This window comes from Heteronotia binoei, chromosome 1 (genome assembly GCF_032191835.1).
Source record: "Heteronotia binoei isolate CCM8104 ecotype False Entrance Well chromosome 1, APGP_CSIRO_Hbin_v1, whole genome shotgun sequence".
Taxonomy (NCBI): Eukaryota; Metazoa; Chordata; class Lepidosauria; order Squamata; family Gekkonidae; genus Heteronotia; species Heteronotia binoei.
Genome location: NC_083223.1, coordinates 153,058,519 through 153,076,304, shown reverse-complemented (window position 1 = coordinate 153,076,304; position 17,786 = coordinate 153,058,519). Strand labels below are relative to the sequence as shown.

Sequence of the window (17,786 nt, the reverse complement as noted above, 5' to 3'; positions counted from 1 at the left end):
CTGTGGGTTCCCGAATCCCAGGATATAGTACTCACAAGGCACCAGTTCTCAGGTCCATTCATCAGAGACAAGCTGGCTCAAAGCATCAACCCTTTATTTGCAAGGACACAACTCCAGGAAACAACAGCTTCAGCTGGTCATAGAAACACTGAAAAGTGAAACTGGGCTCCACTCCTTTGAAACACATTGCAGCACAGATAGACTATCTATCTGGGTGCAGAGCCCATAATGGAAAATGCATCCCACATCTTTTTGAAGCTTTAGAAGCCCAGAAGAGCTTCCTGCTGCTGCAGCCAGCAAAGAGGAGACAGAAGGAGCTGGGAACTTCAGCAGCATCAGAGCTTCAAAGAGTGAGGACAGGAGGGAGAGAAGAAAGAAGAATTGCAGGCCTGATTAAAGCCCTGGATGGGCCGGTTCAAGCCCATAGGCCAGACATTTGACAGCCCTGCTCTAGCCTGTGAAAGCTTATACTGGGATAAAATGCTGTTAGTCTTATTTATTTATTTATTTAGTGGACTTATATCCCGCCCTTCTCACCGAAGTGTCTCAGGGCGGCTCACAGCATAATAAGTCATACAGTTCGATTTAAAACATTTACAAATACAATTAAAACTATAATTAATAAAACAAGATAAGATAAAACCAGCGGTCTATAGAAGCATTTTATTCCATCCAGAGATGTTCTCATTATCAGTTAGGTGTTATAGGCCTGCCGGAAGAGGGCTGTCTTACAGGCCCTGCGGAACTGCCCTAGGTCCCGCAGGGCCCGCACCTCCTCCGGCAGCTGGTTCCACCAATAAGGTGCCGCTATTGAGAAGGCCCGATCCCTGGTGGATTTTAGGCGGGCCTCCTTTGGCCCAGGGACTACCAGCAGGTTTTGTGAACCCGAGCGTAGTACTCTCTGGGGAACGTGTGGGGAGAGACGGTCCCTAAGGTAGACAGGTCCTAGGCCATATAGGGCTTTAAAGGTAATGACCAACACCTTGTACTGGACTCGGAATATTACTGGCAGCCAGTGCAGATCCTGGAGCCCCGGCCGAATGTGCTCCCATCTCGGGAGCCCTAGTAGCAGCCGGGCAGCAGCGTTCTGCACTAACTGCAGTTTCCGGGTCTGGCACAAGGGTAGCCCCATGTAGAGGGCATTACAGTAGTCCAACCTCGAGGTGACTTCAGTGTCACATTTCATTACCAAGGAGAAAAAAAGACAAGTTCGTTTTATTCAGCTGTATAGCAGTAGATGCAGGAGTGGCCCTACGGCGCCATGCACCCTAGGCGCCCCACTCCCCCCACACTCCTGCTTGCTGCCCTCGCCACTGCTCTCACCACCACCACCCCGGCTCCACACAGGCAGAGGGCAGGGAGGGTGCATACTGCAGTGCCATCGCTCTGGCTTCCAGAAGTGGAAGCTGGAGCAATGCAGTGGCGTGTATGCCTCCCCACCCTCTGCCTTTGCACACACAGGACTGGTGGAAGGTGTTGGGGTGTGGCGGGTGGTGTGGAAGAGGGAGGAGTGCTCTGGAGGCAGGAGCGGCTGGGAGGACCCAATCTGTTGCCCTCCCCCGGCGTGTTCTCTAGGCAGCCACGTAGGCCTGTCTAGTGGACGAGCCAGCCCTGAGTAGATGTAAGCAATAAGGGAAACTGACAATTCCCAACTGATTTTTCTGTATGTCTTTGAATCACATTAAACTCTTCAGAAGGTTCCACAGCTTCAGTTCCTGGGATCTTCAGTTAAAAGACCCACAGCTCAGTGGAAGAACCTCTGCTTGGCATGCAGAAGGTCCCAAATCCCCAGCATCTCTCGTTAAAAAGAACCAGGCAGTAGGTAATGTGAAAGACCTCAGCCTGTGACCCTGGAGAGTTGCTGCCTGTCTGAGTAAACAATACTGACTTTGATGGCCCAAGAGTCCAATTCAGTGGGCCGCTTCATGTGTTCAGTTGCAAAAGTGTAAAGTTGCATTAGTTTCCTTCAGTTAGGTGGATCTCAGTGAGGCAAAAGGGGGATGAGTTGGGAATGAAAGGAACATAAAACAGATGCAGTGGTATTTGTGCAAGCTTTTTAAAATTCTGGACAGTTTTTTCAAGTTAAAAAAAAAAGAGAGAGTAGCTCCTTCTCTGCAATTGAGCAGACTGTGGAAGGGCCAAGGCTCAGCGGCAAAGCAACTGTTTTTGTCTGTATAAGAACTCAGGTTGAGTCCTGTTATGTATGAGAATCCATGTTGTTACCAATGGTGTTCCTGCTTGGCCCATTGGAGCCTGAAGGACTGAGCTTGGGGACTTAGGAACAATGGGCAGTAGGATCCAAATCCAAACTGCCTTGCTCCAATCACAGGCCCCTTGCTGGTTTGAATGACCCAATAATGTGCTAGCGCGGGAACCCAGTGTTGTATATAGTTGGCCCAGTGGGCCCCGTTCCTCAGTCTTGTTCGTGCAGCCACCTACCATGCTGTATGGCGCAATAAAGAGCTTGCTATCACTTCCACCTCGCCTCTTCAATGCCTAAGAACCCACTATATTATAAGTCCTCAATATCTCTGGTTGAAAAGATTGGGTGATGTAAAAAACCTCTACTTGTTGAGACACTGGAGAGTGGTTGTCAGAATAGGCCAGTGTTGTTCTAACCACAGCTCTCCAGGGTCTCAAGGAGAAGTCAGAACCAGCTGGGCTGGCTTTGCAGTGAAACTATATAAACAAGTTGCTTCAGACAGCAGATTCCAAAAATGGCTACCAGTTTATCACCTCCAGCTTGCATATCTATAGATCACCGAAAGGAGTTGGTAGAATTTGAGAGCTGCTTTGACCTTTCACAACAAGTGCCAAAACGTTTAAGCTTGGTACTCAGCCCTGCCCCCTGCAAATATTTAATTGCTTGCCTCTCCCAGCAGAATCTCCCACTGTAGGCACTACATTTTTTCTGCCAAGGGCCATATGGATATTTATAATAACATTTGCGGGCCATAAAAAATTATCAACTTAAAAAACAGTGTTCCACCGAGGGAGAATGATTCAGGCCAGAAAAATTAATGCAAACAATTGTTTTTCTATTTCAAGTCATGTGGGGAGAGCCTAATCTGGCACACACACACACGCCTGGCCAGCTGCCCTAGGCAAATGGATAGGTCCAGGGCTTTTTTGTAGAATAAACCCAGGAGGAACTCAGTAGCATATTAGACCACATCCCCTAATATTAGCATATTAGGTCACACGCTCATTAGCATATTAGGCCACACCATCTGGGATAATCAAGTGCAAACTGAACTGTGACAGTAACTTTTCCAGTTCTGGCTGGCCAGCCAGGCCCCAGAGAGGCTGCCGCACAGTACATCTGGCCCCTGTGATCCCTGCCCTGGGGAGGCTGCCGCACAGCGTGGCTGGGCCCCATGACCCTTGCTGGCCAGCCAGGCCCCAGGGAGGCTGTCACATGGCTCGGTTCAGCCCAGCAATCCCCGAGGGCCACACCAAGTGACCTCAAGGGCTGTATACGGCCCTCGGGATGGAGGTTCCCCACCCCTGCACTACATGATCTGTCTTCACTTCTCCCCAGTTGTATAAGAAAGCAAGGACCTATGCTGGACTGACTGAACACCATTAGTACTTGGAGCATGATAAGATGCACCAATTCAATATCTGTGGACCAAGTTAGATGTGAAAGGGAAGGGGATAGTGTGTAAAGCAGTACATGGAAGAGGTCTATTTTTCACAAAAAATACAATGGGCAGATGAAGGGAGATAAAGCAAGCCCCTGTTTGTTTGTTTGTTTGTCATTGTTATTGAAGACATGTATTAGTTGCCTCTCTACCTTGCGGCAGTCAAGGAGGCTTACAATATAAATACAACAGTTATAAAACACATAAAAGTTTAAAATCTCAGTTAAGACTACCATAAAAATAAAACTAAATTAGTCGAATGCAGTCCTAAATAAAACTGTCTTCAGTTGCTTTGAAAGTGAGGGGGTAGGCATACCTCCCTGGGGAGTTTGTTCCATAACTGAAGAAGAAGAAGAAGATATTGGATTTATATCCCGCCCTCCACTCCGAAGAGTCTCAGAGCGGCTCACAATCTCCTTTACCTTCCTCCCCCACAACAAACACCCTGTGAGGTGGGTGGGGCTGGAGAGGGCTCTCACAGCAGCTGCCCTTTCAAGGACAACCTCTGCCAGAGCTATGGCTGACCCAAGGCCATTCCAGCAGGTCCAAGTGGAGGAGTGGGGAATCAAACCTGGTTCTCCCAGATAAGAGTCCACACACTTAACCACTACACCAAACTGGCTCTAAGGTAAACTGTGTTTACCTTGCTATGCAACATTTCCCCCTAGCTCAGCTTCAATGTCCACACCCACCCAGACAGTTTACATATGCAGATTTGTGAATAAATAAATGTGGATCCCACAGTATTATGTCTAATTGGCTTATAAAAGTAATGAAAAGTACATTTAACAATTCTTAGTTCTTGCAACTGTAGCAACCAAAACAGAATGTGTTACTTTGTGCTGAGTTAACGGAAAATCCAAATAAAAGTGGAAGTCTGCTAAACTTTGTGTAGACTTCTTCTAACAGGGTCTGGTTCCACAAAGAGTTAGGCATGCTAGAACTCCCTGTGTCCAAAGGCTGGGGACAGACATTGATATTGTGATTATGCATCTTGCTATCATTGAGATGAGAACTGTTCCATTTAGTAATACATAATTCTGTAACTTTGGCTTTCTGATATGGGGTGAAAGTATGCTAGTATAAGCTGGCACAGGGTAATGATAAGAAATGGTCAAAGTGGTATTTCCCCAGCTTCTGCTCTGAACTTCCTGAGAGACATAGTACCAGTAAGAAATTTAAATTACTTTCACGTCTGGTTTGGATACACATAAAAATTAACACATGACAGCTCAAGATGTTCCAGTTACCAGAGAGATTGTTTCAATAAAGTAAAAATGGCTTAAAGATTTTTTTAAAATTGTGCAACTTGGGTATTTCATCATTAAGTGGAAGACAATAGCCTGCTTCATTAGCAGATTATGTGTTTTCCTTTGTTTTACAACTCATTCTGGATGAAGTCACTAAAAGACATCTGTGATTCAGTCACGGGAAGCAAAGGAAATGGACTTCAGTGACATATGTGGAACCCAGACATCTTCTTGCAGGAAATAGATAAAAACTCAGGAAGCTGCTGTCTGAGCTGAAGAACATACATATGCAGTAGCATAATTCTCTCGGAAATGGGCATTTAAATGATCAGCTAGAGATAAATATGTTACAAAAACAACAGAAGAACATGGTGTTCTTTGAAAGCTGAGAGACACTGGTGTGACTAACTGTGAGGCAAAGCCCCAGTTTCTCTCAAGGGTTAACATGGTTATTAGCAGGCCTACTTCAGCTCACTGGTTGGGCCTTCCTGTAGATACTATCCTTATCTCTTTCAAGGCCAGAGTTAAGAATGGGTTAATCATAAGAAGCTGTGCTTAGCCATTACTCATGCCCAGTGAGGGGCATTTTGATTAAAGAACAATTCTTTCAAGCCTTGCCTCCAGAGTCCAGACATTGCCTCTTTAGTACAAACTTGCAACTCAGCTTCTCGGGCAGTTTTTACAGATCAGCTAACTGTGCAGCCCCATCCCTTTTTACATTGAAAGTGAAGAGAAGAGAGGAACAATGGTCAAAAGGCTTAGAGCAGACAGGGCAAGAGTAACATTAACTCCTAGGATTGAACACTATTTCTGCCATAGAAAGGAACACTTGAAGAGGGACTGCAAGAAGTCAGGGCCATAACTGGCGGGGGCACAGCAGGCAGTGCCTCCTATCACATAATGGGTGCTTCTTTTCGCAAACCCCTCCACGAAGAAGAGCCGCACGCTCCTATGCCAGGTCAGGGAGGCCTTTTATGGCCAGGGAGGTGCTCCCTGCTGGCATGGGTCACATGATATCAGCAGTGAGCTCCTCCCCCCTCCCAAGGGGAAGCCAGGTCCAGGTGCTTCACCACAGAGGCAAGGAGGCATGCTGGGTCCTGAGGCTTTCCTTGGTTGGCTGCCTGGCTTGATCCTGCCAGTGTTGCAAAGCCTTCTGCCTCACAGCCAGAGAGGTATAACTTTAAGGGTCACTGGCTCTTCCCTCCCCTTGCCTTTAGGGGGCTGCTGCCTCCATCTTGGTCTCCCCAGCTTAAGGTGGATCCTGCTTTTAATGCGGAGCCTTTCCTTTCCAAGGTGTAATTGACATCCACTCTTGCATCAGCCTGATTTTAATTAGCTGTGTTAATTAAATTAGTGCCCCCACCCAGTGCCTCTGCACCCCCTGAGAAAATTCCTAGCTATGGACCTGCAAAGAGTTCTCAAAGAATGGAGTTAAATGGTCTCCCAAGCCCAGTGGTCTCAATTAAATCCAACATAGAAAAGGAGGGAGAAATGGGCTGCTCTGGCAAAATTGCAATGTAGGGTCAATTTTTATGTCAGTGTGACATATAGTGATCAAATCCAAAGGTGGAGAGCTGAGCTGATTGCTCAGGAGGAAATGCAACCTGATGCCAGCTCAGGGGAGAGAGTGCCTGGAGGCAGAATGACCAAGATACTCCTTATCTGCTGCTCAGAAGCTGTGGCTGTGTTGTGTATGAGGACTTACGGTTTCATTTACCAGTGTTCCTGCCTGTGAGTAGGAGCCGTGAGTACTGAGCTTGAGGACCCAGGAACAATGGGCAGTAGGATCCAAATCCCTGCTGCCCTGGTCCAATCAGAGGCCCCCTGCTGATTCAAATGACCCAATGGCGTTCTAGCATGGGAACCCAGGACTGTATATAGTTGACCCTGTTGGCCCAGTTAGTCTGTCTTCTAGTTCGGCAGTTACCATGCTGTACCTTAATACTATGCTGTAACTTAATAAAGAGAGCTATGATCACTGCAATGTCATATCTTTGATGCTTTGAGCCCACTATATTATAGGCTGGAAGAACTTAAAGGGGGGGGGGGTAGTGTTATTGTGGGTGTGGAACCCCTCTGTCCTCTGAGTTTAAAAAGTGTGGTTTTTCTCTCTCTCTGGAAGTGGCAGGGACAATTCAAGAGCCTGCTAGATTACTTCTATACATATGCTAATGGCCCTGGTAGATTCATTGCAAGTGCCAGGAACCTGGCTTGATAGAAAGTCATCACTAACAGCTGAGCAAGATGTGAATTGTCTGTAGTGAAGAAAGTGGCCTCTCAGGCAGGTGAGACTGTGAGAGAAGAGCTGACTGAGGAGAGAGACCTCACAAGTGCAGCAGCCTTTAAGGAGGCACAGTGTGATAGTGAGACTTTCCAGGCAGATCCTGTGGTGAACTTAAATTCTTCAACAGCCTTTAAGGAGGCACAAGCTGATTGTGAGGTCTTCCTTCCAGATGAATGAAACAGGAAGCTTACAGCCTTTAACAACTTTTTTTTTTAAAGAATTTTTTTTTATTAAGAAAATAGACATACAAAGAAAAAGGAATAAAAGACATGACATACAAAACAAAAAAGGAAAAATCATACATTCCTAACAAATCACATCAGAACATCTACATACAAACAATTAGCATTTGCAACTAAGCCCAGCCATACCACTGGGAGGTGGAGAGGTTTAAGTATCAAAAGAAAAACCAAAACATGATTACTCCAATGTAAAGCCACTACTTTTAACCCATTTATAAACAGGATCCCAAACCTCTTGACATTTTTGTACATTACCATTTCTTAATCTTGCGGACATTAGATCAGATTCTGCAGCGCCCAGCAACTTATTAATAAATTCGTCCCTAGTGGAGGTTTTATCACTTTTCCAATATTTAGCATAAACTATTCTGGCAGTAGTAACTATATACAACAACAGTTTCAATTTAGACAGAGGTAAGTTTTGTCTACAAATATTTAACAAGTAAAGTTCCGGTACATGATTAATTTGTACTTCCAAAATTTTTTGAATCCATATATTAACCTGTGACCAGTATTTTTTAGCCTTTTTACATTGCCACCATATATGAAACAGAGACCCTTTAGCTTCATGACATTTCCAACATTTATCAGAGTACATGGGGTAAATTCTAGCCAACCTGTCTGGTGTAAGGTACCATCTATAAACCATTTTATATAAGTTTTCTTTCAATTCTGCTGGCTTAATCAACTTTAGGTTCTGTTTCCATAATTTTTCCCATTCTTCCAAATCTATGCTGTAACCAAAATCTTTCAACCAACGTATCCATGCTTCTTTCACCACCTCATCTTGCATCTTAGTTTGCAATAGCCAATCATAAACTTTGGAAATTATCTTCTGTTTGGAATCCAAAATAAGGTCTAATTCCATCGGCTTATTCGTGAAGCCTTTTTCCTTGTCCTTACGAAATCTTGACTTAATTTGACACTGAAGCCACCAACTTAGCTTAGGAAGCTCCTCCTCAATCAGTTCATTCTGGTCATTCAACAAATAAGTGTAATCTTGTAAATTGCCCCAATTATACAAGTTTGGATGAGTCAGAGCTTCTATCGGAGAGAGCCACTTGGGAGTATAAGTATATTGATCTTTAATTTCATTCCAAACCTTGTACAGAGATCTTCTTATTTCATGTCTAAAAAAAAGGCCAGTTTTAACTGGAGCACGATACCACATATAGCTATGCCAGCCTTCACCCAGGCCGGCCCCTTCAATAGTCAGTAATTTTCTATTATCCAACTTGCACCAAACTCTCAACCAAGCAATACAGGAAGCCTTGTAATACAAATTCCAATCTGGTAGGGCTAGGCCACCCCTTAGTTTACTATCTTGTAAAACTTTCAGTTTGATTCTAGGTTTTTTGCCTTGCCAGATAAAGATCTTAATCATGGAGTTGAGTTGTTGGGAAAAGGATTTAGGTAAAGTAATTGGAATTGTTTGAAACAGGAATAAGACCCTCGGAAGAGTATTCATTTTAATTGTAGCAATTCTACCTAAAAGTGAAATTTGAAGATCTTTCCAGTTAGTTAAGTCATTACGAACTTCCTTCAATATTTTTCCATAGTTATCTCTATATAATGACTTTAAATCACTCGTAAAATAGATTCCCAAGTACTTTATCTTCTTTTCATGCTTAAACCCTGAGAGATGCTCTAATACTTCAATTTGGTTTTTGTCCATATTTTTCGTTAAAATTTTAGTCTTAACAACATTCAATCTAAATCCGGATACTCCTCCAAACTCACTTAATCGCTGCTTTAAAGGAACAATCGATGAGGAGGGGTGTTCCAAAGTAATTACAAGATCATCTGCGAACGCCATAATCTTAAACTCTATATTGTTGATTTTGGTCCCCTGAATTTGGGTATCTTCCCTAATCTTCTTGATTAACGGTTCCAACGTCAGAATAAAAAGTAAGGGGGATAATGGGCACCCCTGTCTGGTGCCTTGTTCAATTTCTATTGGGTCAGACAATACTCCATTAAAGCTCACTTTTGCTGTCTGCTTAGAATAAATCGCTTCAATCATTCTGGAGTATCTTTCACCACAGCCAATTGCCATCAATATCGCTTTAATAAAGTGCCAGTTCACGTTGTCGAAGGCCTTTTCTGCGTCTACGAAGATAGCCGCAAATTCTTTATTGGAATGTTCTTTGTAGTATTCAAGTGCATTTAATAACAATCTTACGTTCTGGTTCATTAATCTACCAGGGACAAATCCAGTTTGATCTTCGTGGATTAAACTCGCAACTACTTTCTTCAATCTGTTAGCTAATATAGCTGCGTAGATCTTATAGTCACTATTCAAGAGCGAAATTGGTCTATAGTTTTTAATTTCTGAAGGGTCGGTTCCTTCCTTGTGAATGAGTGTGATTAAAGCTTCTTTCCAGGAATCCGGAATCTCAGCTGTATTATAAGCATTCTCCACTACTTCCTTGAAAGGCAGCAATAGTAAGTCTTCGAAGGCTCTAAAAAATTCAATCGGAAGTCCGTCTGGACCTGGTGTCTTGTTACTTTTTTGGGTTCTAATTACATCAACTATCTCTTGTAATGAAATGGGATTCTCCAAATTTGCTTGTTGTTCTTTTGTTAGTTGTTTCATCTCAACCCCTTTTATATACTCTTCTTGTTTAGATAATTCAATCTTCTGCTTTTTATATAAATTTCGATAGAAGTTTTGAATGATTTCTTTCATTTGAGAATTTTGGAATACTTCTTCCTTAGCTTCATTCTTCAGCATTTTTATTATCTTCTTCTCCTTCTCCTTTCGCAGTTTGTAAGCCAACCATCTACTCACTTTGTTAGCATTTTCAAAGTAATTTTGTCTTGTCCATTTCAGTTTTTTCTCAATTTCTTCCGCCAGAAGTGTGTTTATTTGATGCTGTGTGAAGGTAATTTTGGCTTGTAGCTCCCTAAGGTTACCCGCCTTCTGTTGTCCCTCAAAGTATTTCAGTTTTGTTATCAGTTCATTATAGGCCTTCTTTTGGTCTCTCTTCCTCTTCGATGAATATCTAATCGCGATTCCTCTGAAAAAAGCTTTAAATGCATCCCAAATAATTGGAATCTTCGTATCTTTTTTCAAGTTAAGTTTGAAAAACTCCTGAATCTCTTTCTTGGCTTGATCCAAAAATTGAGCCTCTTTTAAAATTTGTAGGTTCAGAGACTTCTTGGCTGTTCTTGCAATATCAACACAATTGGGTTATGATCTGCATAAGACTGAGGAAGAATGTCCGCTTGGTTAACCGACAATATCATACTCATGGATATCCAGGACATATCTATTCTTGACCACGATTTATGTGCATGGGAATAAAAAGTGAAGTCCGTTGTGGTCGGGTTTTTAGTTCTCCAGGCATCCAGCAAACTTAATTCTTCTGCCATTCTCAAAAAGGAAGGAGGTAGTAAGTTCCGATTTTTCTTCTTTTTCCGCGGGTCATCGTATTTTTTGTCCATTTTAATATCAAATATCGCATTGAAGTCTCCAACGATACAGTATCTATCTGAATCGAATTCCCTGAGTTTAAGGTATAAAGCTTGATAGAATTTCTCTTGGTTTTCATTAGGGGCGTATATGTTTCCAAGAACTGTTTTAAGACCGTTTAGTTCCACTTCAACTATTATGATTCTCCCTTGTTCATCCGAATATAAACAACTCGACTTAATATGATGAGATACGAATATGGCAACCCCCTTCTTTTTTTTTAGAGAGTCACATGATGAATATAAAGTACCTAATTTCTTGTTTTCCAAAAACTTGACGTTGTCTCTTCTAATATGGGTCTCTTGCAGACATGTAATTTGTGCACCCAATTTTTTCAATTGTTGAAAAATTCTCTTTCTCTTTCCAGGTTCGTTCAAGCCGTTGACATTTAAAGAGAGTATTTTAGTACTTAATTTGGAGTTCATTTTGCTGAGTCGATACTACCAGGTATTTTGGCCGAGTCTTTCTTAGTTTGGAGTCTGGTTCTAACCTTCTCTCGCTTCTTCTTGGGGGAATCCTCATCCGTGGATTTCCTGGCGCCATCCTGATCTTCTCCTGATTCAGAACCATCTCTCTTAACACACTCATCCCAGAATTCTTCCATCTTCGCCTCAGTGGTAATGTTGTACCGCTTGGTTTGATATGTAAAAAACAGCCCTTGAGGGATAAGCCATCTAAACTGTATTTCGTGCCGAATTAACCAATTGGACAATTTCTTAAATTTAAATCGTCGCTGCCGAACACTCCAAGGTACTTCTTTCAAAATTTTTATACTTGTTCCTTTCCAGTTCATATCGGACTCTCTTGTTTTTCTCAAGACCCTTTCCGCAGTTTCAGGACGGACAAATTTTACCTGGACCTCCCTAGGAAGTTTAAATTTCCTTATATAACTTGAAGAGACTCTTTTGGCCCAGAGAATATCTCTTGGACCTTCTTCCAGTAATTCTTCCTCATCGACTTTTAAAATCTCTGTGATCTTACTAGTTAGATCTTCTTCCTTCTCTTCTGGTAAATTTTGAAATCGGAGAATGGTTGCCGCCTTTTCCATTTCAAGTCTCATAACACGATCTTCCAAGTCTGATAATTCTGTTTGGTTTTCTCTGAGCATATTACTTGTTTGCCTATCCCGATCTTCCATTCTCTCAACTTTAGCAGTTAACCCGTGCACCTGTTGGGTGTTAGCTAACAATTGTTTTTGAAATTCTGCCAGTTGGTCATTAGTTCTCTTGATCTGGTGCATCAGATCCGTTTTCATCTCATCAAGAGCTTCTTGATTCTTTTTAAAGCCAGCAGTGACAGTATTCTGTAATTTTTCTATGGCATCTTGGTTGCCAGAGCCTGGAGTTACTTTACCTCCCCCAGCCGGGGGGGTACCCTGTAAGAATTTTTTAATCTTAGTTTCTGTCATGGCAGTCTACTGCCCCAGGGCAATACCTTAACCCTCTTAACAGTTGTTGGGAAGCAAGGTGACTCAAGCCTCAGCAAAATACTCCAATAATAATATTCACAAACAGTATAATAAAGAAATGAGCTAATTTAACAATCCCAAGGTTCACACCCTCCCAAGAAACAAGAAAGACAAGGCAAGGCGGTAAAACACACTAAAATAACTAATCAAATAGGCACCATACCCACTAGGCAAAAGAATCCAATTTTGAAGGAAAAACAATGATCAGTAAGTTATAAATACAGTCTTATCTTATCTTGTATATTCTTTCTTCTGTCTTCTTCTCTCTTCTTTCCCCAGACTCTTCTTCCCAAAATCTAATATTAATGTTCTAGTAACTAGCAACAGAGTTCATGAGTAGAGTGGCAATAAAGTTCATAGGGACTGTTCATCAATATAATGTCCAGATTAATCCTGGTACTTCCAATGGTCTAGCCTTCTCAGGTCTTCTAGTCTTCTAAAAAATCCTAAAAGGTCACTATAAGATCCATAGGCAAAGTCATATATCCAATAAGGTCTATAACTGGCTTTATTAGTGTCTCTGTCTCTGACTCAGTTTCTGTTATTTATAGTAGCACTAGGACCCAGGAGCTTCAGCAGAGCGCAGCCGCAGATAAACTGCTCAGAACTGCAACTCTGCTCTTTAGATTAATCCAAGATATCCCGGAAATAATGAAATTACAAAGCAAAACAAAACAAAACCCCTTCAACAAAATAAGAGTAAGGCAAAAACAGACGTCAGGAAAACTAAAAAGAAATGAAGAGGGGGGGGGGATCAGCCGCTTAAGTTCCAAACGCCCAGACGCTTTCACAGCTCCTACGCTCCGCTTGCAAAGGGAAAAAAGAGCTTCAAGTCGCGTCCGCCATTACTAGAAGGCTCCGCTCCGAGCCACGCCAGTTTCTAACCCCCCCGAAGCAGTTCGACAGCTGCTGAAGACTTCAGGGGCACAATAAAAAGTATCTCTTACCCCTTCACTCCCCCTCTACAACACAATCCGTCCGGCTCTGCAGGTCGAATATTTCCTGGCTCTCACAAACGCGATCGCCTTTCCACCGCTTCTAATCGCTTCCAGCCGCTTCTCCCTCCATGAATCTCCCCGAGCCGCGCCAGAGATCACTCCAAACAAACTGCTCGCCTGCACATCACAGCAACAGCATTCTTCTTCCACAATTCCAGACGTAAGGACCCCCACCAAGGTAAGACGTTTCAGGGTCTACTTAAGAGGAGATTACAGTGCCTCTCCAGGCTCCCTTTCCGGCGGCACAGTTAGGCACCGAAGGTGTTGGGAAGGTAGTGGCCAGGAGGAAAGCTGGGTCTGAACGGGGGACCTACGTTCCCCGCCCACGCCCAGAAAGCCCCCCAGGCTTCGGAGCGTCCCCTGACAGCTCCTTAAGAGGTGTCCCCCAGCCGGGAAACCCCCTCAGTTACCTCCCAAACAGGATTCCCTCCTAGAGCAAGGAAAGGAGCCCCGCGTCACTCCGCCATCTTTCCGGAAGTCCCTTTAACAACTTTTAAGGAATTGTGAGAGCTTAAGGGACTACTGTTTGCAAGCTGATGCTGTGCTGCCAGAGCTGAATGGAGTTAATAACTGCCTGGTTTGTGTGGTGCGATGGACTCCTGTATCAGGAATATTTGCCTTAGAATCCCCCAGAAGAAACTGAGCCAGTTCATCAGCCTGTAGATCCCTGAGACACAGAGAGGAAATTCCTAAGGTGATGCATGACATCACTTTTGCAGGCCACATGGGCATAAAAAATACTGGCTAAAACCACTCAGTCCTTCTACTAACAGGATGTGGCTAAGAGTGTGCAGACTTATTTAGCACCTGTGAAGTCTGCCAAAGAGTGGGGTTTCCACAAGACCATCCCAAGTTTCCTTTGTGTTCATTTTCAGTTACCAGTGAAGTCTTTCTAAGGTAATTTCCAATTACCAGTGAAGTCTTTCTAGGGTTGCCAGATCTGACTCAAGAAATATCTGGGAACTTTGGGAATGCAGCCAGGAGCACCATTGAACTCTGAAGGGAGTTCTGGCCATCACATTTAAAGGGACCACATGCCTTTTAAATGCCTTCTCTCCATTTGGAAATAATGAAGGATAGGGGCATCTTCTTTGGGGCTCATAGAAGTGGATCGCTGGTCCAATCTTTTTGAAATTTGGGGGGTTATGGATCTATAAATATATCACCTGCCCTGGATGCTATCCAGCCTCCTACTGAAACCCAGAGACCTACGGATCAATTCTCCATTATTACCTATGAGAATCTGTCTCCATAAGGTATAATGGAGTTCCCAGGTGACATTTCCCTCCCCCCACCCGCTTTCTGCTAACCCTGAAATGGAGGGTGAGCCTTCAAACCAGGTATCCCCTGCCCCCAACTGGAGATGGGTGACCCAAAGTATTTCAATTGATTCCTATTGACATCTTAGCCCCTCTGCCTAAATCCAAGTCTGGTATACAATTTGCTTTGTTGACCATGGACCATTCAAGTCATTACCCCACAGTGTTTGCCTTCAGTTCCAGCTCAGCACCGCCGTCACCAGGGTACTGCTGGAGTTTACAGAAGGTTTATGAATTGGCAGAGACCAAGTACTCACCAGTGGTGGCTCATCACCAGAGCACCAATGGCCTTGTAGAATGGTATGTTCAGACTTTGGGCAAAATGTTAAAGGCTTATGCTGTAGAACATCCAGGGAGTTAGGATGTGGCCCACACTGGTTATCAAGAAGGATATGTGAATTTTCCTAACCACGAGGACCTGCATGGCTGGGTGCTGCTCAGGTAAACAGGAGTGGTGGCCCAACGGGACCTAGGCTTTGGTCTCTGATACTAAGGAAAGGTGAAAATGTGAACAAAGTTATATTGAATGTGTATTGTATAATAATAATCAATAATATGTATTGATTTTAATTGTCTGTTGTGATTTTATACTGTGAGCTGCCCTGAGCCTGCTTCGGCAGGGAGGGCGGGATATAAATAAAATAAAATAAAGTATGTTTTGTTTATGGCTCTATAAACATATCACCCACATACCAAGGATAATTTGCATGCAAGTCTCCTTCCCCTTTTCCAAAGAGTAAAGGAACTACCAAGGAAAAGATCTTGTGCAGCATCCCCTGTACCACCAGTGTATATAATATGGTCAGCATCAGCACAGAGAGGTGGTAGTGGAAACAGGCAGAGCACCCTCAGATGAAGACCTGGAGGCAAAGTGGCCTTTCTCAGAAATTGAATTGTGGAGCACCATTAAAGAGCAGCAAATGGTCCATAATATGGTCTAGTGTTATATTTTTACTGCTGTGATGTCATTAATTCAATATTTAGCTCAAGAGCTCACTCACTCAATGGTACTTCACCATCCATAATTGTTGCAAGTTTGAAATGATAGTTCCAGTGCAGAGCTAGGGCAGAGCTAAGATATTAGTCTCCAGAAGTGTAATCCTAAACAGTTACACACTTTTAAGCCCATTGACTCCAGTGGATTTCTAAGGCTGTAATTTTTCTTAGAGGAAGGAAGGCAGCATGGAATAGTCTGATCTCAGATCAAGGAAGCTAAGCAGGGAAGGGAGACCTCTAAGGAAGATTCTGCAGAGGAAGGCAATGGCAAACCACGTCTACTTCTCACTTGCCTTGAAAGCTCCTTGCTAGGGTCACCAGAAGTCAGCTGCATCTTGACAGCATGTACAGTATGTAGTTCAGCTTAGAACTGCACTGTAAGAGTAGGAACTGACTGATTTGCTACTCACTGAAATGTAGCCTTTACATCACAGTACCCTGCAGTTTAAAAGCACATTCTTTATAATACATGTAAAGATGATATGAAATGCTTCAATGAACCCAAAACATTTTGTAACATTACAAAATTGCTTCCTGACTCCAAAGCATTTTGTATCATTACAAAATGCTTTGGGATCAGGAAGCAATTTTTCTTCAGGCCAGTTTGGTCAGGGATTCTGGAGTTTTTTTTGTGGGCAAGATCACTGGGGGTGTGGGGGGAGGTAGTTGTGAATTTCCTACATTGTACAGGGGGGTGGACTAGATGAGCCTGGAGGTACCTTCCAATTCTATGATTCTATGACCATTAACATTTTGAGCTCCCTGTTTTCCCCATGGCAATATTTTCTGACAAGTCAAGGGAATATGTTACAGTAATTATCCAAAAACAACAAAGAAATTTTTCCTTTAATTGGATTTGTATGATATGAACTAGGTAGTATATGGAGGGGCAATGTCAAATTAGATCAGCAACTGCTGGAAGCAATAGTCCTATTTTGACAGATTTGGCTAAACTAGCACAAGAAAGTGGATTACAGATAGAATATATTACTCTTCAGCATAGTGTAGGTCAGACCCGGCACTGTGACAAACCTCGTGCAGATTCAAACAGAGCTATTCAGATGTGCTGCTCACTTGTGAATCAGTACACATCTAAAATGCCATCTGGACACACCAACTAAGCAGACCTGAGTGTGCAGAGACTTATTTATAGAGACTTATATGTGAGCTCTTCACTTTTCTGAACTGTTGTGAGAAATCCCAGGAGCTACATTGGTGGGGTAGCTTTCCTTTGGAAGAGAAAACATTGGAGTTTTACGACATTCTTGAAAAATCTGCTTTGTTTACAAAATGACAAACAGCACACATGTGCAGGCAAAGGCACCCCTAATGAACAGCAGGTCTGCTGTACCCTATCAGATTCCAAGAAAAAGAGAGAGACCATTTCAGGGTGCTTCAGCCAACTTTCAGCTCTGTCTCTGTCCACAGGCTTTTCCACATTTTTTTTTGTCCGTTCTGGCACCATATTGCTTTGGTTCATCCCCTGATTTCCGCACACATTTTTGTACTTTTCATTTTTACTTCAGGTTTTTTGTTTTTTCTCTGTCCCCCCTCCCCCCCCCGTTCTTTTGTGACCATATTTACTCCAACATTTTTCTGGAAACAGATTTTGAGTCAACTTTTTCCTCATGTGTAATGTTTCTGTTGGTTTTCTTTGTCCTGTAAACTTCCACCCAACCTCCAGCCTACTTTTTGATGATAGAAGAAGTGTTGGTTTTTATGTCCCACTTTTCTCTACCTTAAGGAGTCTCAAAGTGGCCTACAGTCACCTTTCTCTTCCTCTCCCCACAAGGAGTAAGTGGGGCTGAGAGAGTTCTGAGAGAAGGTCACCCAATAGACTTCATGTGGAGTAGTGGAGAATCAAACCTAGTTCTCCAGATTAGAATCCACCATTCTTAACCACTACACTATGCTGGACAGTAATGGTGAAACCACTCCTTCTCCTCCCTGCACCCTGAAGACAAGTGGTATCTTTTTTTTAAAAAATGGCACTAAAGTTGTAATATATCACTGGAGCATTGTAACAATAGGCTTAGCTGGTTCTCTGAATCCCAACTTCCATAAAAAGATAAGTAAATCTCCAGCATGTTCTCTTGTGGAGTTTTGCCTT

General features: G+C 43.1%; 1 protein-coding gene across 1 annotated transcript in view; it reads left to right on the top strand.

Moving 5' to 3' along the window:
• ARV1 (ARV1 homolog, fatty acid homeostasis modulator) overlaps positions 1-15,543 on the top strand; it is a 62,894-nt gene extending 47,351 nt beyond the window's left edge. The window contains exon 5 of the mRNA XM_060242765.1: positions 15,533-15,543. The gene's annotated coding sequence lies outside the window, so the exon portion shown is untranslated. The remainder of the gene's footprint in view (positions 1-15,532) is intronic.
• The last annotated feature ends 2,243 nt before the right edge of the window (positions 15,544-17,786 follow it).